The sequence below is a fragment of the Camelus ferus genome, chromosome 10, assembly GCF_009834535.1.
Source record: "Camelus ferus isolate YT-003-E chromosome 10, BCGSAC_Cfer_1.0, whole genome shotgun sequence".
NCBI lineage: Eukaryota > Metazoa > Chordata > Mammalia > Artiodactyla > Camelidae > Camelus > Camelus ferus.
Window position 1 is genome coordinate 13,489,883 of NC_045705.1, and position 23,189 is coordinate 13,513,071.

The 23,189-nt window shown below is 36.0% G+C and overlaps 1 non-coding gene across 1 annotated transcript; it reads right to left on the reverse strand.

Annotated features, from left to right (window-relative positions):
* Positions 1 to 11,724: 11,724 nt before the first annotated feature.
* Positions 11,725 to 11,796, reverse strand: TRNAA-GGC. The gene has a single exon. It is a non-coding gene; the product is annotated as a tRNA-Ala (tRNA).
* Positions 11,797 to 23,189: the final 11,393 nt, after the last annotated feature.

A 23,189-nucleotide genomic window follows, 5' to 3' on the forward strand; every position in this document is an offset into this window, starting at 1 on the left:
GATCATTTAAGTCATGATGAGAAACACTTAAGTTATCATTTCTGAAAAATAAAATAACAAGAGCCACTTTCCAAAGAGACTAGGGAATAAAAAAACAGAAGGTAGGTAAGGAATCTGGCGGGCAACTTATATACAACGTGCTTGAACGTCATGAGTCATAGGCTCTCTATTTCACTGCTTATAGATATATCAAAACACGACTGCCTTAGTGTACAGCTAATTTGAATAGTGGAGGTAGAGGAAAGGGTTATTATCAATGAGGATCCAGTGAAAACAGTAACAAATTACATCTATCGAATTTAAAGTTTTTTAATTATTTCCTCGTAGATACTCTTAATTTTGATTATTATTATTGAATAAATGCATTTTTGAAAAATGTGTTTAATTTTCCTTTCTTGTTAGACATGCTTGAGGGGAAACATTTCTATAAAACATAATGCATAGCACCCCAAATCTGCCACCTGATAATTAACCTGAATTCATTCATTCTAATTTCTGGAAATGTAGAAGAAAAAGAACCCTTTTCTCTGTAAATTATGATTAAAAATAGTAACACCTACAATCAGTTACACTAGTCATTCATTTAGTCAAAATTTAATTTACTAAAGCAAACTTAATCTCTGTCTTGGTGCATTTTAGGTTTTACTCTTTGTCAATGATAATTTGAATTTATAGAATGACAGTATATTCAAATCTGTGCCCTCTCCTGAAAATAGCCATGGTTTACTTTTGATCTTAAAAAAATAAAATTCAACTAAAGTTTTCAATTTAATGAGTTGAATAATTGTAGAAAGAGCAAAAGCATAGTGAAATTGAAAACAGGATACATTAGTTCCGACATTGAGATGGATGGTTTACTTACTTAGCTAAATCATAAAAAGCATTCCCCAAAATTACAAATAGAGATGCTTTTCTTCTGGCTATATAGTGAAGTAAAATATATTAGTTTCACTTTAAAATGTCAGTAGAGTTAAAATTTAGATTTTTCCAAATACAGTATTTTGATAAAGTTAGATTTACAAGTCAAAGATCATGATAAAAAACATTGCCATTTTATAGCGTCATCTTCCACTTTCCACTTAAATAGCTACCATATAATAGGTTAGAATGCATAAATATAATGCAGTAATGAAGAAATAAAGCTATATATTATTGAGGTTAAGAGCTTGTTTTAGGAGACAAGCAGTCGTGTGTTTTAATTCTGGTTTTATCACTTAATATCTCTTGGACTTTGAAAAGTTATTTTTAAAATTCCTGAGCGTCAGTTTTGCCATGGTTAAAATGAAGTTAATAAAAATATGGTTATTGTGAAGAGGAGATGACATCTACAATGTTTATCATTTGATATGGCACATGATAAGAAGCAGTCCCTAAACTACTACTCCTCTATTTCTCCCTTTTTTGTTCTGTATACCTCTCCTCCTTTCTCATCTTCTTTCTAATCATTATTATCACCAATTGGTTTAGCATCTATTTAATCAAAATAAAAACTCAGTCATTCCCATACTTGTTTTCATGCAGCTGGGTAGATCAAATAGCTAAAGGTGATGAATGAGCTGAATTGATTCCAGATAAGAGCATATAGTGACCTTATTTACTTTAGAGAACAATGTAGAAAATGCTTTCAGAAAGATGAGTAGACTGGAGTGGGATACATTGGGCTCTCCCAATGCTCTCTCTGGCTGGAAGCTTCAGGTAGAGTAGACTGTGTTATGACAACTGTGTCTCCAGATCGTAAGCCTACAACCACACCTCTTTGCTAAAAGTAGGTCTCCTAGTCTCCTGTGAAGTTATATGAGATCCCATTCCAGTGCATCAAATACTCAGTAAGCTCTCAGACAGAGGTGGTGGTCAAAGTCTAGGAGAGAGGAAAGGTAAATCCATGACTAGCATATGTTTCTATTCTATCCCTTTCAGAGAGGGCCCAAGTGAAGTCAACTTTCCAGTTGGCCTATTCAAAAAATGATGTCATATGAAAACCCAGCAATGGTCTCTGTGGCTGGCATGTCAGGCACTAGGCAATGCTAATGATTCGATTAGCCTAAACCTTGGACAACTGTAACTGCATTTGTGTAAGTAGGAATATCACTTGCTGTAAATGCCTCCATGTGTTATTGCAATAAATTGTAAATTTCAATGAAATCTAAGTAATGTTTAAAAAATGTTCATGAAATAAAGATGACCAGAAACAGAATAGTCCAACCAATGAGGTATTTTAGGACTCTGTCATAAAGATATAGGTTGAGTGATTCTCCACTGGGAGAGCTTTGTTTCATTCTGTCTCTTCTTTGTCTAACTGTATCTTCAAAGGAACAGGCTCAGTCAGTTGTGATCAACCACATAAATACCTTTGAATTTACCTCAGAGTGTAGTTTTTGCCAAATAGTCTTACCTCAGCACTAGATGGTTTTACCTGAGTTCTTAGAGGTGACCAACTTCTGTATGTTTCTCTATCTCCTCATCCTTGGCACTGAAGTTTAAAGGTACACATTTTAGCTTTTGTGGTGGTTGTTATGTCACTCTGTCACTTCTGGGTACATATTTCTGAATTAGGTGGTATAAATTCTGAAACTGCTTTTTACAACCCTGCCCCCAAAAAATGATGGTTAAATAATGTGAGAATTTATTTTCAACCATGTCATGACTCCTGTTCTTAAATTTTTATGAAAGTACATTAAAGACTTTCCAACATCTGTTTATACTCCTTCTTGCTTTAATTGGGATAAAGAAGGCTTCTATGCCTTATCATTTGCTGAATCTTAAAAGAAAACCTAAATCAACCAACTTTTGAATTCAAAATGGCATTCAGAAGTGGCACCTTGAGAACTGTCATATCCATTGTGTTGGCCAAACCAACTTCAGGGTGAACTTGAACTCTGGAGATACTGTCAGTGACCAAAAATACTTTGTCATTTGGTTGATTCAACAAAGTTATCACAGGAAGTATGTAGCACCACTCAGTGACTGAGCACGTAGGCAGAACTGTAGACTTTCCTGGCATTTATATCAATTTCACTCAAGATATTTGTTATTACCAGAATTCTTTGTTATGCTGTGATTGTTGCTTAATGCAAGTCATAAATTACTTACAGGTATGTTCATATTGACAGAGTGCTTATTCATGGAAACCAGTTCTTTCCCCTTAATCCTGTCATATGGCTGCTGTTCAGGGTAAGGTGTCCTTAATTAACAACTAACTGTAATTAAAAGTCTAATGAAAATATATTACATTGTCAAGATTGTGATTGTTTTAGTATATACTGTTTCTATGAGAATGCAGTACTCAAACATGTAGGTCCTTAGAATTTTCTCAGTGCATTAGAAAGGATTAGTATTTTGAAAACACTGGTTTAGAATTACATTAGGTGTTACTCTAACCAAAAATAATAAAAATTCAAACATATTTATGAAATAGTTCTCAGAAGTAGACAATTTTCATGTGGAAAACGAATGGAAGAATTTGATAAGAATTTATTCTTAGTAAGAATCAAAGCTTGAAGCCACCTCTGACCTTTAGGCTAACTATATCTCAATGAGGTCAAATTAAGCTATAAAAATTAACAGTAGTGAAATTCATTGAAAACACATTAATATCTTTAATTACCCAGACTACATCTGTGAGTTCATTCTGCCTTATGGTATTATGGTTTTCAATTAAAAACACAAGTTTTGAAAATTTGCCACTTTGTTATTTGCTTAGAAGAAACAAAATAAGATTGAAAATATAGATAAAGAGTATTTTCAAGCAATGTTGAAAGAAAATTGTTACTGCTTTTTGCTTTTGATTTTTTTTAAATTAGTGTTCCTCTATATTTTGTAATCTATTATTTCACACCATCTTCACATTTTTAGCATTTTGCTATATACTTACTAAATATTATGGGGGTTTAAAACATACTTTGCATAAAATACACACTAATTTTTTCTATGAACAATAGATATAGTGACCATATACATATCCTGGAGTCAGTCTGGGGTCTAACATAGGAATGTTCATTATAATTACTTAATCAAAGATAAAGTTAAGGGTCCATCCTTAATGATGAGAACACAATTATGGAATCAGTGAATTTTTTTCCTGGTGTCAATACCATCCATCCAATGACTACCAGAAAAAATACACGTAACTGAAAAGCTGGGTTTATTATTCATTGCAACAAAGGAATGAAAAAGAGCCAGTGTGATATTGTAACTTATAAAAAGAAATATTTATTTGGTCTTTCTCCAGTTCCTGGCACATAGGTCCTACATCTTTTGGAATTTACTAAGTGATAAGAGTGATAAAGATATCTTGATATTCATAAATCTTTTTCAGCCACACCTGAATTTCTGTTAATGGGGTGACTTTTAGACAGCATGAATTACGGGGGTTGGCTGCTATGAGGACTAACCATTGATTGGAGAGTTGGAACTTTCAGTCCCACTCCCCTAATTTCTGGGGAGAAGAGGGGGAATAGAGGTTGAATCTACCACTAGTCACCTTATCACTAATTTATTCAGTCATGCCTACATAAGGAAGCCTCCATAAAAACCCAAAAGGATAGAGTTTGGAGAGCTTCCAGGTTGGTGAACACATGGAGATTTGGGGAGACTGCTGGGCTAGAAGAGGGCGTGGAAACTCTATGCCTTTTTCCCATACCTTGCCCTATGCATCTCTTGCATCTGGCTGTTCCTCAGTTATGTCATTTTATTATAAACTGATAATCTGGTAAGCAGAATATTTCTCTGAGTTCTGTGAGCTGCTCTAGCAAATTAACCAAATATAAGAAAGGAACCTATAGCACAAGTGACGACTTGGACATACAGTTGGCATCTGAAGTAGGGGGCAGTCTTGTAGGACTGAGCCCTTAACTCTGGGGTCTGAAGCTATCTCCAGGTCAATAGTGTTAGAACTGAGTTGCATTGTAGGACTTCCAGCTGGTGTGAGAGAATTGCTTGTTGGTGTGGGGAAAATTGGAAGCAGAATCATTAGGCAGCCTGGTGGGAATAGAGAGAAGGAATTAGTGTTTCTAATTTTCTTTTTCATAGTTTCTGTTTTACAGTTTCCCTCTCTCTTTCCCTCTTCCTTCCTTCCTCCCTTCCTTCCTTTCATTCTTGCTATCTTTCCTTTCTTCCTTCCTTCCTTTCTTTTTTTCTTTCTTTCATCTTTCTCTCTCTCTTTCCCCTCTTCTTTCTTTCCTTCTTTCTTTTTTCTTTTTTGCGGAGTACATCAGTTTGAAGCCCGAAACTTCCGCAGGAATTACTAGAGAAAAAAAGACAATTTCTTTTTACTAGAGTTGCTAAATGTTGAGAATGTGATTTAGGAACTTTCAGCAGGCATTTCACCTTTCTATGGAGAGAGAGCCTTCCTGCTACTGAAACTGATGATATAAAGACGAAAAAATAAAGAAACATCCAGTAAGTCCAGAGGATACTTTCTGACTTTTAGCATCCAACTACACCTGAAGATTTTCATGCTCAAAGTCCATACATGGACTTTTCAATGAGAGCCAAGCAGTTCCCTTTTTTTTGTTCTTTACAGTGGGTTGACTTGGGTTAATTTGCTGCAGTGGAAAGATCCCTGTCAAGTTCAGGCAGGCTGAAAACAGTAATTAAAGAGGCAAGAAGATCCAGTGTTTTTTTTTTTTTTAATAATGTAATCAAACGTGCCTAATGGACTCCTTTAGGGGAGGATTTATTTTCCATTCAGACCCTGTAGCACATAGCACAGAACTCTTCAGGTATTTTATCCACTGCTGTTCCATTACATTTTTCTTCATTGTATGCCTATTCTCATGCTCTGCCATTTGATGCCCACCTCTAACTTAGTGGGGCAGACTCTTTCTCTAATAGATGCCTTGCAGTAGCCCTTCATACCAATAATTTCTTATTCTTTTTTACCATAATTATTCATAGGAGTATTTATTGCTCCAAAATTTCTGGAAGCAATCAGAGGCTTGAGTTGATTGCTGAGAAGCCAATTCTGTTCTCCCATGTCAATTAGGAACCTTTCCAAAGGCATTGCTCATTTTCAAGTGTCCATAAATTCCAGGCTGCTCTATGCTGTATGTCACATTTTTGACTAAGCCTATTTATCACCTACTATGTTTGTTCACTTGACCCAAAATAGATCCTTGGATTGGATGGTATCAAAGAAAAGTTACATCTGGATAGTAATTAAAGTGGTAAACACAGATTTTGTTCAGGACTACTGCAATAGTGGAAGAGAGACCTTAAATCCAAATACAACATAGGCAAGTCAGAACTTAAAGCCAAGAAGCAGGATGGGGGTCAGTATACGAAAAATTACTAAGAGGAAGCATCAAATTCAGGCAGTGGGTGTGGACTCTGGCTAAAACAACCTGACAGAATTCAAGTCCAAGTGATCAGCCAGCACCTGGGGAATGGTAGAAGACGAGGGACCTGTGCATTCAGATACTGAGGAGGGTCAGATAGCAGGGGTGAGGGTTTCTGTTTAACTGACTTGGCAGACTTCTTGCTAAAACTGGATTTTATAGGAAGTGCCCACATGGGCCTAGGAGAGGGTTCAGGGCCTGATTAAAGTTTGACCAAGCAAGGATTCTTTGTCAGGAGAGTTAATTGTTCTTAGGACTCTTAACTGCAGAGGAGAGTGGCAGTCAGAAATATCAGGAATGCCGGTCAGCTCTTGGAAATTGCATACTCGGTACATCCTGCAGCCCAACCCCCAGTCTACGAAATGCCAATATCCTACAGAGTTGGAACATATTTTAGGGATATTATGTCCCAGTTGAAGTTCTCCTATGGCAGTATGGAGACTGAATAGAATCTTAAGTTATAACACGTGCTTGTCGTGGCTAAAAAAATGAGGACGAGCTTCAGATTTTGACTAAGTTTTGTTGAAACATCAGTTGTGGTACTTGGTTCAGATGTAGCGTTGCCTGTTAATTGTGTACAGTGGGCAAAACCACTTCATCTTCCAGAGCTTCAGTTTCCTCACTTGCAAGATGAGACTCAGTTCCAACCAGAGGAAGAGTTAACAGATGACAGGTGCCATCATACATAAATGTCCACCCGAAGGATGCATAATAAGAGGGAGGCACTCAGAAGTACTATTTCCTATCCCTACCTCAGAGATATCTAAGAAAGCATATGGAAATGGCTTTAAAATGCCACAAGTAAAACAATCTCTTGGGTGCAACCAACCCCAGTTATCGGGCGCTAGGCATTACGTTCTAAACACTAAATCTGTCCTCCAGCATTTCAGAATATGCAAATATTTCATCTTGATATTCCCTACAACACATGCAAACTCAGCAGGGTATCACCTTACTTGGCACTCATTTTCTCACGATATGCCTTGAAACGTGCAGTAATTTAACTTTTATCTTACCAATTTTTAGACTACTATCTATTAAAATACCCCTCTTGAGTACCCCTATCTAAAGAGATTATAGTCAGTAGGCCTGGAGTGTTCAACATTGCTTAGCAATTCATCATCATTCTCACTTCATTTCCCAGCTCAAAATCCAAAATCGTCTCTGTGCCTCTAAGTATTTAGAAAACTGTAAAACACTATTGGTACCTGGACGGACGACTATTTCTCAAGACTTTCAGGTTAATTCAAGTGCTTGAGGTAACTGAAATCATGCATAATTACAATTCCAACTACCCATATTTATTTACAAAGACCAGTCTTTGCTTTACCTTCTGAAAAAGGCCTCTGTCAGTGTGACACAAATCAATACCTTAATTATACCACTGTGAAATTGAAACTCAGGTCAAACAACACATTTTTCTTTTCCACTGGTTATTGCCACTGGTTTTAGAATGAAGTAATAGATATTCAAATGAATTGCTAACCATGTGTTTCTTTATTTCTTTTTATATATTTATGTTCAATTTCACATACTTCATATGCAATGAGATTATATAGGAGTGACTTTTAAATGTTTCTTCAATTTATTTTTATCCTAGTACCCCATAATATAAAAATGAGGAAAAAAAAAGAGTTAAGACTGAAGTCACAACACTTTCTGATATTGAATACAAATTTTTGAATGTATATTCATTTTCATGGGAAGAAGCTTCAGGAATTTAATCAAATTCTCATTTTAAAAATCATCCAAAATGTCTTTTACAGAAATAGCTCTCTAACCATGGTAACCATTGTTTGTAAGGGTTCTTGGGAAGGCACTGTTATGCACTGTTAGAATTACATCTTAAATTTTTCTTGAGCTCTTTAACATTATATTAAAAGTTATAGAAATACATATACTTTCTTACACTGTAATTGGTTGTAGTTTATCTTAATAAAATTACAACGATGCAGATATAACTTTAACTGGAAGGCTATTCAATGCAGCATTCTTATAATAACAAAAACTAGCAAATTAGTTAAAATATATTAGGCATAAAATGGAATATTAAGCAGCCACTGAAATTAAGAGAACATTGTATCTTCCTACCACAAAATTTAGCAATGAATTTGCTTCTATTACTATGTATTTCATCTTTTTTTCAGTTACTGTGGGTGAAATATCTGATCTATCTGATCTCCTCTTTAGGCCTGCCTTTGTCTCCTTGTCCAGCTGCTCACTTCCCTACCTACTCTTTGGGCAGTGACAACAATTAATGAGTAGTAGAGCTGTGATTTGAATAAAGTTTTTTTGGACTTCAAAGCTCATGCTCTTTCCCCTAAATGCAAGTATTCAGAAACTTACTACAATCGTTAAAAGGTGGTTTCTTTTCAATATTTCTTCACACTGAGATAGGTAAATACCAAAATTATGGCAGTAAGTTTCTTAAGATGATTTCTTGTTCTGTTTCTAATGGCCTCACTACAGGAGTAGTCTCTTTTCTGCTGAGCAATTTTTCTGATCAATATGCAGACATAAAAAATTAACACCTGTCTTAGTCCCACATACTTACTAAGCTACAGCTGGGTTTCTCTGACCCATTTTAAGAGTTGTCCAAGGAGTTGTTTTCCTCCAACCTCTCTTCAACTCACTCCAATCTACATTTCATCCCCAGAGCTCTTCTGACCTAACTCTTACCAAAATCATCAGTGACCTCTAAATCACTAGAACCAATGTCCATTTCTTCATTCTAATCTTATTTGACTCTTTAACATCATTTTATACATTTGATTATTCTTTCCTTGAAATACCATATTTACTTGGGTTTCGAGAATTAATACCCTGCCACTAAATAAAGGGGTGTTTCATAGATCAGTCACTTCAGCTTTTCTCTTCTCTCTCTACCTCTACACTCTAAACTAGACCTGTACCAAAAAAAAAAAAAAAAAAAAGCTACAAATGTGGACCACATATGTAATTTTAAATTTTTATAAAAGTAAAGAGGACAGATGATTTAAATTTTAATAATATATTTTATGTAAAACAACATATAAAAGCATAATTACAAATACAAGCAATATAAAGTTACTAATTAGATTTGTTTTATTGAAGTGTAATAACATACAACAATGTATTTGTTTTAGGTGTACAACATAATGATTCGACATTTGTATACATTACAAAATGATCATCATAAGTCTGGTTACCACCTGTCACCATGCAAGATTTCTTTCTTTTTTTTATGATGAGAACTTTTAAAATTTACTTTCTTAGCAACTTTCAAATTTGTAAGAGAGTATTTTTAATGATCGTCAACATGCTGTATATTACATACCCATGACTTATTTATTTTATAACTGGAAGTTAGTATCTCTTGATCCCCTTCACCCAGTTCACCCACCCTCTGACACCCCTTCCCTCTGGCAACCATCAATCTATTCTCTGTATCTATGAGTTTTGTTTTGTTTTGTTTGTTTTGTTTTTCAGATTCCACATATGAGTGAAGTCATACAATATTTGCCTTTATCTGTCTGACTTATTTCACTTAGCATAATACCCCCAAGGTCCATCCATGTTGTCATAAATGGCAATATTTCATTCTTTTTTATAACTGTGTAATATTCCCATTGTGTGTGTGTAAGGTATACAGCATGGTGATTTGATTTAATTACTGGGTCTGTGTACAAATGTTTTCTCTCATTTCAGTCTCCAAAACAAACAGAAGCACACAGACTGTTCCATAAACTTTATTATCAAGTTATCCTTGAATTTGGTCTCTTAATAGTCTGTCAATGTTTTTCTTAAAATAGCTTCCTAAAAAAAAAAATTGTATTATTTTCCATTTTAAATTCCAGTCAGGCTAACATTTGCCATTTCATTGGGATGGCTATTTTATTTCATTTTCCCCTGAGAAACTATTAACTTATCATTATAGAGACAGTGATAAAAAAATGTATGTAAAAATACTGACCTTGAATATATGGAATAAGCATATATACATACATACTGCCTTGGAGAGAGTCATTCCATATTTAGCCCTTTTTCCATCAACCCTGAAGGAATCAGCATTTGTACAAAAAAAATCTCATTAGCTTGGTCCATTTAATCTTGTGCAATGAAATGGCTCATTAATTCTAGGCAACTGTCCCACAGAGAGATTAGAGCCAGAGGCCCTGGAACCTGGAGTCAGATCTGTCACTCGTGAGGTGTGCGGCACTGGACCGGTTACTTTACATTTCTGAACCTCCAATTCCTCATCTATAAAATGTGAATATTCATGCACCAGCCTCAGAGCACTGCTGAAGGGATGAATACATCTGGCTTTTGGAACTTTGCCTGGCTCCTGAGGAGAGCTCAGATTCATTGAACTCAGAGTAACCATACTGAGCACAAGCACAGCGTGTACCCAAATTTAAAAAAAAAAAAAAAAAAAGTAAAAGTGACTGTTTGATACTTGATTTTCAAAAAGCATCAAATAGTTTGAGCAATTAAGAATGTGTTTGCTTGTGAGTAACAGAAAGCTCAACTAATCTTGAAGCCACATACTGCTCTCTTAACTAACCAGAATTCGCGAGATGTGCTGTCACTTGCTTAGATTCAGCTGCACAGCTGCGTTATTAGGAAACCTGACTTGATGCCCAGTGATGGTAAGATAGCTGCTACAGACAGATCCATCAGGAGATCTTCAGGGGAAAAGAAGGGGCGGAGAAGTGGAGTGAATCACTTCCGTGCCATGCTCTTTCACCCGGAAATCAACAGATTTCCCACAATGCCCCATAAAATCTGGTAACCGGCTACTGGCATTGTCTGTGTCATGTGGTTATTCCCACTGCAAGAGGTACTGAAAGAGCAAGCTGGGGCCTTGCTGTCTCCAACAAATCTAACGTTGTATTAATAAGAACAAAGGTCAGAAAGAGCTGTTGGGTAATATTTTAGTGTCCGCCGTAACGTAAATAAGGGAAACATTGGAATTCAGTCAGATGTCCATATATTCATTTTATGCTTTAGTATTTATTGTTTTAATATCAAATTGCCTATGGGAAAGTGATTCCACAAACTTTTCATGACTTAATTTTTCTGAAATTTTAATTTAGCGCTAGTATAAGAAAATATTCTGTTTTGCAACTGAAATTTTTTATGTGTGTTTTTGTTTTTTGGTTTTTTAGTTTTTTAGTTTTTTTTTTTTTTAAAAGAACTGTCAGTTTGGCCAGGTGCCACTAGAGAAATAATCGTCCCCAATCAATCAGTTCACTCATCACATTCTAGCTACACTGGCTTTTCTTATTTTTCTCAAGTATGCCAAATTCATCCCTACTTCCTGGCTTTCGCACTTCGTCCTTCAGTTTTGCTTGTTGTTTTGTTTTAGAGTGGAAGGTAGTTAGATTTATTTATATACTTATTTCTTTAATGGAAACACTGGGGATTGAACCCAGGACCTCATGCATGCCAGGCATGCACTCTACCACTGAGCTATACCCACCCCTCCTCCTTCGGTTCTGGAAAGCTCTGTCCCAGCCCAAACCCCCACATATCACCACCATCTTCCCACACCTGATTCCTCTTCTAGGTTTCATTCACATGTCCTTCTTCAAGGAAACCTTCTCTGATCAGATGCCACTTGCAACCAGCCTCTATCTCATTAACTCTATTTTATTTTATTCATTTTCCTTTTTAAAAATTTCTTTATCTCAAAATGTCTTATTTATTTATGGACTCACCTCTTTATTGTCTGATTCATCCAAGTTTAATGTAAGTTCTTTGAGTTGACGGACATTTGTGTGATTCTTCACTTCATTTTCTGAACCCTAAAACAGTGCTTAACCATAGTAGCCACTTAATAAATATTTGTTAAACAAATGAAAGAATACTTAACATATGGTTCTTGATTAGAGCAGGAGTTCGATGTTAAACATTTGAATATTTGATTGCAGCCAGAGAAAATGGGTTAATGTCTTCATCCTAACAATTGGAGTGTACTTGAGGACAGGTCTTTGTACACCTAACAGCACTTGAACACTATAACACAGCCTTCATGAATATTGTCCCTAGGCTGAAAAGCTTTCTTTCACTGACACAGACTTCGGATAAGCAGTCATCTACGTATAGTCAAATCTTGCTGCCCTGGGCATCATCGGATTAGCTTTTGTCTATGTCTGCCTCAAAGCATTAAATATTAACTTAAAAAGTTAATTCTTCCCTATTAAAAGATGGGCAAAATGTCTGTTCCACCAAAGAAGATACATAGATGGCCAGTAAGCATAATGAAAAGATGTTCAACATCATACGTCATTAGGAAATCGCAAATTAAAATAATAATGAAATTCCACTACACACATGTTTAGAACCCTGAAAATCCAAAACACTGACAGCATCAAATCCGCGTGAGACTGTGGGAACTCTCATTCACTGCTGATGGGAATGCAAAGCAGCACAGCCACTGTGGAAGACAGTTTGGCAGTTTCTGACAAAATAAAATACACTTTTAGCATATGATCCAGCAGTCGTGTTCCAAGGAATTTGACCATGTAGACTGAAAACTTACGAGTACACAAAAACCTGAACATGAATGTTTATGGCAGCTTTCTTCATAACTGCCAAAACCTAGAAGCAACTGAGATGCCCTTCAAAAAGTTATTGGATAAACAAACTGTGGCACATCCATTCAATAGACTATTATTACACAAGAAAAACAAGTGAACTATCAAGTCATGAAAAGACATGGTGGAAACATAAATGCATATTACCAAGTGAAAGAAGTCAGTCTGGCAAGGCTGCAGATCATATTCTTCCAGCATGTAAACAGAATTTATCTGTTCATTTTGTTAATTAATTAGAGAATAATCCTTCTTTATATAAATTAAATAATATATCTGTTTGAGTAGGAAAACAAATTCAAGCCTTAGCAGAGCACTAAAATTAAGATATCTTACTATCTCTTAAAGCTTCTGCATTTCATGATACAATTCAGCTTATATTATTTCGTATAACACGGTGAATAGTTTCTGTGGTTTTTTTTTTTTTTTGGCCACAATCTAGGGTGAATCAAGGTTAAAAATCAAGCCACATTAAGGAAGGTCAAAAATTATTAATTATTGTAATACTTATCAGAGATAACAGAAAGTTGTCATCTTCTCTCTATTAACCTTAATACTCATCGTGGTATTACGTATCTTTAATGCTGTTAAATCAGTCGAGTAGTTTCACAGTTGTTTTACTTTTATTTATTTATTTTCTAACAAAACTCTACAGTGCAGTAAAGGTTAGGGATCATGTAACTGCCCTGTCATTTACAAAGCCTGAGTGGTTCATTGATTGCTGGTCTCCTGATTCACCCTTACAACTAGCTGAAAGGTTATCCTCTCATTGATGAAAGTCGTCCAGGAGGCAAGGCAATAGAATGCATTGATGAAACGTCTAAAGGCAAAAAAATGCAGTTGCAACTCACTGTGAAATTCTAATTGGGAATCTGTTTTAAGACTTCACAGTTGAGAAGCAGTTCCATTTGTTTTCTATTACTTGTAAGCCCGTGTTTTAAAGCCCGCTGATTACTGGTGGAAGCTACAGTGACAGAGCCCGAATTTCTTTCCAGGCGATCGGATGGCAAAAATCCAGAGAATACTTAGGTTCTTTCCTGATGTGCTTTTTCTTAACTGAAACCTGACTTCCCAGGACCACATTTCCAACTTTCCCCTTTAGGGAGTAATGAAAATTGCTGCACATGTGAGGTCTTCTACTTGGCCTTTAATAGAAATTGTCTTCTGTAACAAGACAACAACTTTCTGAGGCAAACATAACGATCTCCATTTTATAGTTGACAAAGCTGAGACTCAAGAAATATCCTGTTCAAGGTTTCAAACTAGAATATGGAAGCATTTGATTTGTACATCCCTGAATCTTTACTAGTGATATTCCCACTCCCCACATTCTGTAAAGCTACAGAAGGGAAACACTGAAATTCCCCAAGTCATTGTTGCTGCTCCCTGTCCATCACCTTCATTTTCACATGCGAATATGTTCTTTGGATCTCATCATGCTATTCTGTACACCTCTTTGTTGGTATCATTTGCTAGACTACTGGTTATTTCTTCTCACCTGCTATGGCTTTGATCCTGGACTTGGATGACTTCATTATTCATGTTGACAACCTATTGCATATTCTTATCTCAACGCTTCTTAGTGGCTTCTTCAAGGTCTATCACATCAAGTCCAGCAAATCACACTTAGGGAGCACCTGGGCTTTGATATTACCCCCAAATGCTTCATACATGAAACATTAAACTCTCACGCTTCACTCTCACCACTGTCAAACACTGTTGCATCTCTCTTAACTATTTAACTACTCTTTTTCGTTACCTCATCAATATCCCCTTATCTTGACCTCTTAGTCTTCCAGCTCTCTTAGATTATCACTTACTTGTCAATGATGGTTTAGTAATAATAACAGGAGTAATAATAACACCGTTCATATCATTTATCACTGTTTAGCAATGATTTATCATGCATTGCAGATAGCACTGTATATGTTTTGTAGACTGAGTCTCAGAGAAATGAAGCAGACCATCCAAAGCCATATAGTTAATAACTGGCATAACAAAGATGAGAATATAGGTCTGCCAGTGTCACTCTTACTCTTTTTATTATATCTACCTCATCAGCACAGCCTCCTCTGTCATGCAGCTGTGATCATCACTGTCAGCTCTCTTGTGTGCAAAGGTCTGCCTCTGAGTCATCACCATGCAGTCACGGTGGGTCTCCAATGCTGTGTAGCTGCAGTCAGCATCCATTTCTAGCTACCTCAACTGTGACTGCAATCTTTACTTCCTCTTACATGCCTCAAACCTTTCACTGAGCAGGTACCTACAGTCAGATGAAAGGCACATGCCTACTGACATACACTCAAAGTAAATATCTTTGCATCTTACTTTACAGAGAAAATTCAAGTTTTCAGGCGAAAGATCTCAGCATGCTGTCCCCCCGACCTCTTATTTGAACCTGTATGTACTCGCACAGGTATCCTTCCTGTCTCAGTAGAAAAGATGCCTCCATCCTCCTATCCAAGGCTATCTCTCTACCTGAGTTCTAGGAGTCAACCCCTCAGGACCTTGACCCATCAATATTTCCCTCTCTTTCATAATCTCATGTATGTATTATCCTTTTTAGCCTCTACTAAATCTGTGTGTGTGTAATTTTTAGGAATGATTTTTGCCTGCGAGTAACAGAAAACACTTCTATCAATGGTTTAAGAAAATAGGGGTCACTTTTTTAACATAGCAGAAAGTCCAAAACTAGAAAGTTGCCGTCATTGGTTTAATAGCTTAGAAATGTCAAGGACGGTGTATTAATTCTCAGCCCCTCTCATGTGAATATGCTGCTGCAGTTCCCTGCACCATACTTTCTTATAGAAAGTTCTCAGCCGACTTCTACCCTGATCTTGTTGGCTAGAATTTATTGGTCAATTGATTTTGCACAGCTACTCAAGATACTTTAGGGAACGGGAGGGTGAGTATATAGTTTTTCAAGGCTTCATAGTGAAGGCAGGAAAGGAAGGAGTTGGGAAAGGGTACTCTTTAGGGAACCTATAGAGTCTGTCAAGGCATACACATGTATTTTAGTGTCTTCTATCTTTAAAACAGGTGGGTTATCCAAAGACTGTCCCAGATATGGATTTTCAATTATTGGCCCTGTATATAGCCTGTATCTCGTCCCTCCTCTGTAGTACTGGACTGCTTCAGGCTTTAGCCGTTGCAAGCGTTCGCTGGAAACCAGTTCCCTAATTTCTGGATCCACCTCTGCGGACACTTGGAGCTGTGACCACCCCACAGGAGTTACCACTCCTCATCCACTTCAATCTGAAAACACATGTTAGAACAACCATGTATGCCAGTCAGTCCTCTTGGAGTTGCTCTATAGTTAATTAGTTTCCACATTTTTTCTCTACTATCATTTTAATACTGCATTTAGAAAAACATTTTAAAATGTGTTGAATCTGCCTTCTTTAATTGAAAGTTTTTTCTTATTGCCTTGACTGATCATTTTATGTCTGTATTTGCCACTAGATTCTGAATTATGAGAGCAGAACTCATTTATCTATTTTGTATCAGTTCCCTAGTACCATGCACAGTTCTTGAGTAAAAAATTATTGATGAGTGTGAATGGATAAATAAATCCATTAAAGACTAAAAGCTCACAAGAATTTGAAATCCAACTAGCAGACTTGGAGTGCAGGATTGCCCCTTTATCAACTGCATGAAGCGGTGAAATGTATTTGTCTCAGATCTTAGTTTCTCTACCTTTAAATTAAGAATAATACTATCCCTTCTTTGCACTTTGTATTCTATTGTAAGATAAAGTCAAATAATGGATACAAGCATGCTTTGAGTTACAGAATGTTAGCATTTATTATTTGACACATTTTTCTTTTAATAATCATTATATTGAATTTGATAAATGAATTAATTTATCAAGCTAAATTTATTAATGTGCCAGTGTGTTCGGGAAAAACAGACAGATTAACATTCATCAAATAATTATTGAATATTTACCATGTGCTTGACACTGTTCTTGATACCAGAAATACAGCAGTGACCACAAAGATAAATCCTGGCTCACATGAAGTATAACTTCTGGGTGACACGACATAGGTGTATTGGTTTTCCATTTGCTTCTTTATTCTTTAAAACAACAGAACTTTATACTTTAAAACAACAGAAGTTGATTAATCTTTCATCAACAAAAGTCTGGACACATTTTGCAGGTTAAAACCAAGATCTAGGCAGGGTTGTTACTTCTGGAGCCTCTAGAGGAGAGTCTGTTTCCTCGCCTTTTCCAGCTTCAAGAGTTTGCCACATTCCTTGGCTTCTGGCCTCATCCCTCCATCTGCAAAGCAGTAACATCAGAGAAGGTCCTTCTCACACTGGCATCCCTCTGGCTTGACACTGATTCTCCTGCTTCTGTCTTTTACTTGTAAGGACTCTTGTGATTGCATTTGATCCACCCTGATAACCTGGGGTAGTCTATCTGTTTTAGAGTCAGCTGATCATCAACCTTAATTCCATCCACAACCTTACTTCTCCTTTTCTATGTAAGGTGGCATATTCACCCATTTCAGAGACCAGAATGTGGGCATCGTTGGGAGGTTGTTTTCCTGCCTCCCACGGGATGCCCGTCCCTTGGCCCACTGTACCCCTTTTCATTAAAAACTAACAAATGTTTTTCTGGGTTGCTTTACGAATCTGTCCTATACTTAACCTAATGGTAAAGAGATAGACAACACAATTTAATTTAGAGTTAAAATCAACACTGCCTTACTGCTAAGACTGCATTTACTAACTACATTTGATTCAGTTAAGCCTTGGTAACTCTTTTGAATTGTTGTAAAATTTTCTTCCTTGACTTTTATAGTTTTATTCTAAGTGGGATCAGAATGAGTTTTACTGCTCCTCCACCTTTTTTTTTTTTAAACACTCATGGCCAAGGACCTGGAAATTCTTTCCACTGTGATGGAATGGAAACTAATAAAAATGTATATAATTTACTACCATTGCCAAGATTTTTTTCAAAGAATTTATATTCTGTGTTTATTTCTCAATTGAAATATGTTTATTAAAAAATAATTATATGTATTTATATATGTGTATATATGTTTGAGAAATACAAATATCAAGTTAACTAAAATTCCTCCAGGACTATGTCATGTAAGGTACAAGTATTTTTACTACCAACCCAATAAGATGGCAAGTATTTCTATTTCCTCTTCACATATGAGTGAACTGATGCGCAAAAGATTTAAGTAGTTTACCCCAAGATCTGCTCCCAGCAAGCAGTTGGTCAGGATCTGAACTGAGGACTAAGCAGCCCTTGGTCCCGGCCCCTCACACATTATTAGGCAGGCACAGCTCACTGCCTAAAGTGTGTGCACCTTCTCTGTGACATTGACAAAAAAGCTCACATGTTTAGAAAGGGCAGAAGAAATACCAATTTAAATAAACAGTTTACAAACCACACTAGACTCAGGTTACTTAAATTTTTTTTGATAAATTGATGAAGATTAAGACCAGATAAGGAGAAAAGTTGAGAAAGCAGTTATCATAGCATTCTATTATGCAATGCATTTGTGCAAAGAATGGAAATTGTAAAATGTTTTCGAAGAGTAAAACATTAGAAAAATGCCATAGACCCAGGAAAGAGCAAAAGAAAGAGAATACTGGAGCATAGAGCATTCAACTATAAGAATCTTTTTTTTAAATTGAAGTTTAGTTGATTTACAATGTTTTATTAGTTTCTGGTATACAGCATAAGAATCTTTTAAATAAATGGCATAGAGAATCCCAAACCTCAGTGGATTTTGAATTTGATTGCTGCATACAGAACAGAATCTATATTGCAAAAATTCATATGGGATAAACTTCTTTAGAAATGGTTTTAAAAATTCTCAAATCTCCCTGAGGAAAACCAAGTCAGAGAATAATGGAACTGCTCAGTGAACCACAAATGCCCACAGACTGTAAGGCTCAATGGGAATGAAAAGCTCTATTTAAATGCAGTGTGATATCACTGAAAGGATAAGGATTCTGGAATCAGACAAAGTTCACTCAAATCCATACAGTAGTTCTGTGTAATCTTGAACAGGTCAGTGTCTCTCTGAATCATAATATTCGTGTGTCTGAGATAGGAATTAACCAAGACTAGATTTTTAAAGTGTTCAGCACATGGTCTCGTATACTAAATCTCAGCATATTAGAATAATTTATTCATTCGTTTGCAGACTGTATCCTGAGTACTAGAGAACACAATCCTTCTCCAAGGGAAAGAAAAGTCTTGCGGGGTAGAAAAGAAGTAACTAAGTAATACATTTGGTGTACAGTGATAAATGCTTTAATGGACTAAGGATATGGAGTGTCACTCAACCTGCCTGGGATGTAATAAAGGCATCTAGGAAGGACAGTAACTCACCTTGTACGTCAAGAATGAATATTAGTAATTTACCTGAGAAGTCTGGAAAGTAGTACAGAGAAATAGACTCAGAGTTAAGGATTACTGCAATAGCCCAGTAAATCCTATTTCCAGGGAAGGGAGCTGATGAATAAGAAATGTGGAGGCCAGAGAGAGAAGAAAAGACCTAGTTAAGTTCACTGCCTTCCTTTTCCTTCTCTGTAAAGATCAAGCAAGATTAGGTGCAACCCACATTTTATTTACCCCTTTCACCCTTTTTCTACATACACAGTTAGGAGAAGGTAAGAGTTAAAATGTTTATCAAGGCACCAAAAACTCAGAGCAGTAGCTGGTTCGTAATGGAGGGAGGGGTGTTAGTAAGGAATGAGATGACACAGTGGTTATTTAATTTTGTAGTTTTTTAAAAAATTGAAGTATAGTTGATTTGTCTGTGGCCATACCACCCTGAATGCACCTGATTTCATCTGAATTATAATTGAGTTACAATGTTGTGTTAGTTTCTGGTGTATAGCATAGTGATTCAGTCATATAACCTATTAGGAAAAAAGAATATGAAAAAGAATATATGTGTGTGTATATATATGACTGAATGATCTATATCATGTGTATATATATATCATTATATGTTGTGTGTGTGTGTGTATATATATATTCTTTTTCATATTCTTTTTCATTATAGATTATTACAAAGTATTGCATGTAGTTCCCTCTGCTCTACAGTAGGACCTTGCTGTTTATTTTTTTATATATGGTAATTTGTATCTGCTAATTCCAAACTTCTAATTTATCCCTCACCAGCCTTTCCCCTTTGGTAACCATAAGTTTGCTTTCCATGTCTGTGAGTCTGTTTCTGTTTTGTAAATAAGTTCATTTGTCTCATTTTTTTTAGATTCCACATATAAGTGATATTTGTGTTTCTTTATCTGACTTACTTCACTTAGTATGATAATCTCTGGGTCCATCCATGTTGCTGCAAGTGGTATTATTTCATTCTTTTTTATGGCTGAATAGTGTTCCATATATATACACCACAACTTCTTTATCCATTTATCTGTCAGTGGACATTTAGGTTGCTTCCATGTCTTGGCTATTGTAAATAGTGCTACTGTGAACATTGGGGTACATGTATCTTCAAATTAAAGTGTCCTCTGGATATGTGTCCAGGAGTGGGATTGCTGGATCATATGGTAACCCTATTTTTAATTTTTTAAGGAATCTTCATACTGTTTTTCATAGTGGTTGCACCAAATTACATTCCCACCAGCAGTGTAAGAGGGTTCTCTTTTCTCCATACCCTCTCCAGCATTTATCATTTGTGGAGGTTTTAATGATGGTCATTCTGATAAACAGTGGCTATTGTTAAAATCAAATGGAATCATATAAGATTTAATAACTGGCATGTCCAGGCCATGTGTACCATCTAAACTTCAGCCCTGGATCAGGTTAAAGAACTGTTAAATAAAATTGTCATCATCATTTAAATTAATTTTTCACCTTGAACTTACTTCGTAGTAGGTTAATATCCTCCCTAATCTATGTATGTGTGTGTTTGGGCACATGCACACAGGTGCTCCAGAACGCCTTATATCCCAAGTGTGAACAATTGGATCAAATGTTGAAACAAACCACGTAAATAATTTAATAGAATTAACTGATCAAAAAGTCAGCGATTCTGGCAACACTAAGACTGTGTCATCAATCTAAAATGACCCATGATTCAGAGAAAATACTATTAGTACAAGACTTTTCCAATTTTAAAGCATGTTCACATTATCAAATGCAGTCCTCACAATGACAGTGGAGGAGATGGAGCAGGAACTGAATCACTTCCAAATGCCCTGAAAGTCGATTTCAACCAGCTGCAATACTGCCAGGAGCCAGAGAGGCAAGTATTAACATGATCCAGACACGGAAATGAGGAAGCTGAGACCCAGGGAGAGAAAATGTGCCTTGTTAACTTTAAAATAATATGTGCTGCTTCAAAAATAAAAAACTACAAATAAGTATAGGCATATGTAGAATTTAATATTAATGATATTTCACAAATTGAATTAAAAAGGATTAAGAATGTTAAACATTATGGCCTGGCAGATTATCTAAAGCATTCAAATGATGGAACTTCTTTCTTTTACTAAAAGCTTTTATTTCAGTAGGTTGTTTGGAATTACAGAAGATTAAGATTTAGTTTTAGACTCAGTAATTGAAATGTGTCTATTTAGTTAAACCTTAAATTCAAAGTCGCAGAGTATTTTGGCTGGACAGGAAGCAATGACATTCCCCAAACTAGGGGAAAAAAACAGTAGAAAAACTAATGTTTACTTTTTAGCCAACATTGCTCCAAAATATACTCCAGATATTTGCAAGAATTACTACTGATATAAAAGACTCATACATTTTATATACAATTGTGATACTTTTTATATTGTCTTGTCCACAGGATTCTAGCATTTCACAAAAAATAATGAAATATGAGCAAGCACAGATACCTGGTTTATTTAGAAAAGCTTGTATGTGCGAGACTCCTAGCCAAGAGTATGCAAGATAAGGTCTCTGCCCTCGGAAGCTGACGGTCTAGGACAGAATATATGCCCCATACATATGTAGAAGAGCTTTTATTTAAAATTACTAAGTAATTGAAGTCAAGAAGAAAATTTTGAATAATTCAAAAGTAAGAAAGTTTAGGGAAGGTAAAGACAATGGTTGCCAAGGGGTCAGGGAAAGTTTTATTGGAGGAGTTGGCACCTTGAAGAATGGATTATTATTCCAATAATAATTCAAAGAAATCTTAATAAGCCATTGCTTACTAAGTGTGATTCAAAGATGATTTTTTCAAGAGCTTTTCTTAATGGTGTGCTTTAATTTTTGAGGCTTAAAGCTAAAAGAGGACAATTCATTTGCTATTTCATTTCTTTATTTACTCATTCAATAAACAATCATTGAGTATTATTGTGGACCATGCATTGTTCTATTTGCTCATGCTGTCCCCAGCACAGGTAAGATCTCTACTCTCTTAAAGCTTGTGTATCATTTGAAGAATCAAATGATAAAGGAGCAAATAAGGACAATAAGATGGTAAATGCAGATCCATTTTCAATTTGAAAAGATACAGAAAATAAAATGAAGTGCTGATACAATGAGTGGTAATGAGGCAGAGGCAGAGAAGAGAGACTAGAGTGTTAGGGACAGTCTGTCTGAAACAAATGGAGACAGTGAGTGACATGAAGTTCTGAGCAGAGTACTCCCAGTCAAGAGACATGACAGCACAGAGACAAACTAGGAAGAGGCATGGTGTTTGAGAAATGGAAAGAAGGTCAGTGTGGCTGGAGTGGAACTAGGTGGGTGGAGAGCGGTAGGAAATAAAATCTCAGAGATGGGGCAGGTAGCCATGCCAGGTTGGTCCTTGATGGACAGAAAAAGGATTTGAATTTTATACTGCAAGTGATGGAAAACCTTTGGAGGATTTTAAAGGGGAAAAGGATGATAGATTAAATTCATAATTTTAAGAAATTCACTGTGTTTGCTGCATGAAAATTTGCATTGTATGGTAGCAAGAAGGAAATCTGAGAGACGAGTAATTGGAATCATTCAAGAAAGAGGTGACACTGTCATGCACTACTGTGGTCAAGATGATGGTGATGGAAATAAGTGGAAAGAATGTTTTCAGGGTGGACTTGACTTACTGGCATATTGAGAAGATTGGGTGGGAAGACAAACAAGAGTTCAAAATCCTCCCCACCTAACTTCATTGGGAAGACTGAACAACAAGGCCATTTGCAACTGATCAAATTAAGGTTCAAAAGTCATTCGCATTCTTATTCAAGAGTGGTAAAAGCCTTATTATTGAACATTTTTACTGTTGATCACCCCAAGATCTGGATTGCAAATTTGGCATTGGTGTAAAACACGCATGACAACTCTTTT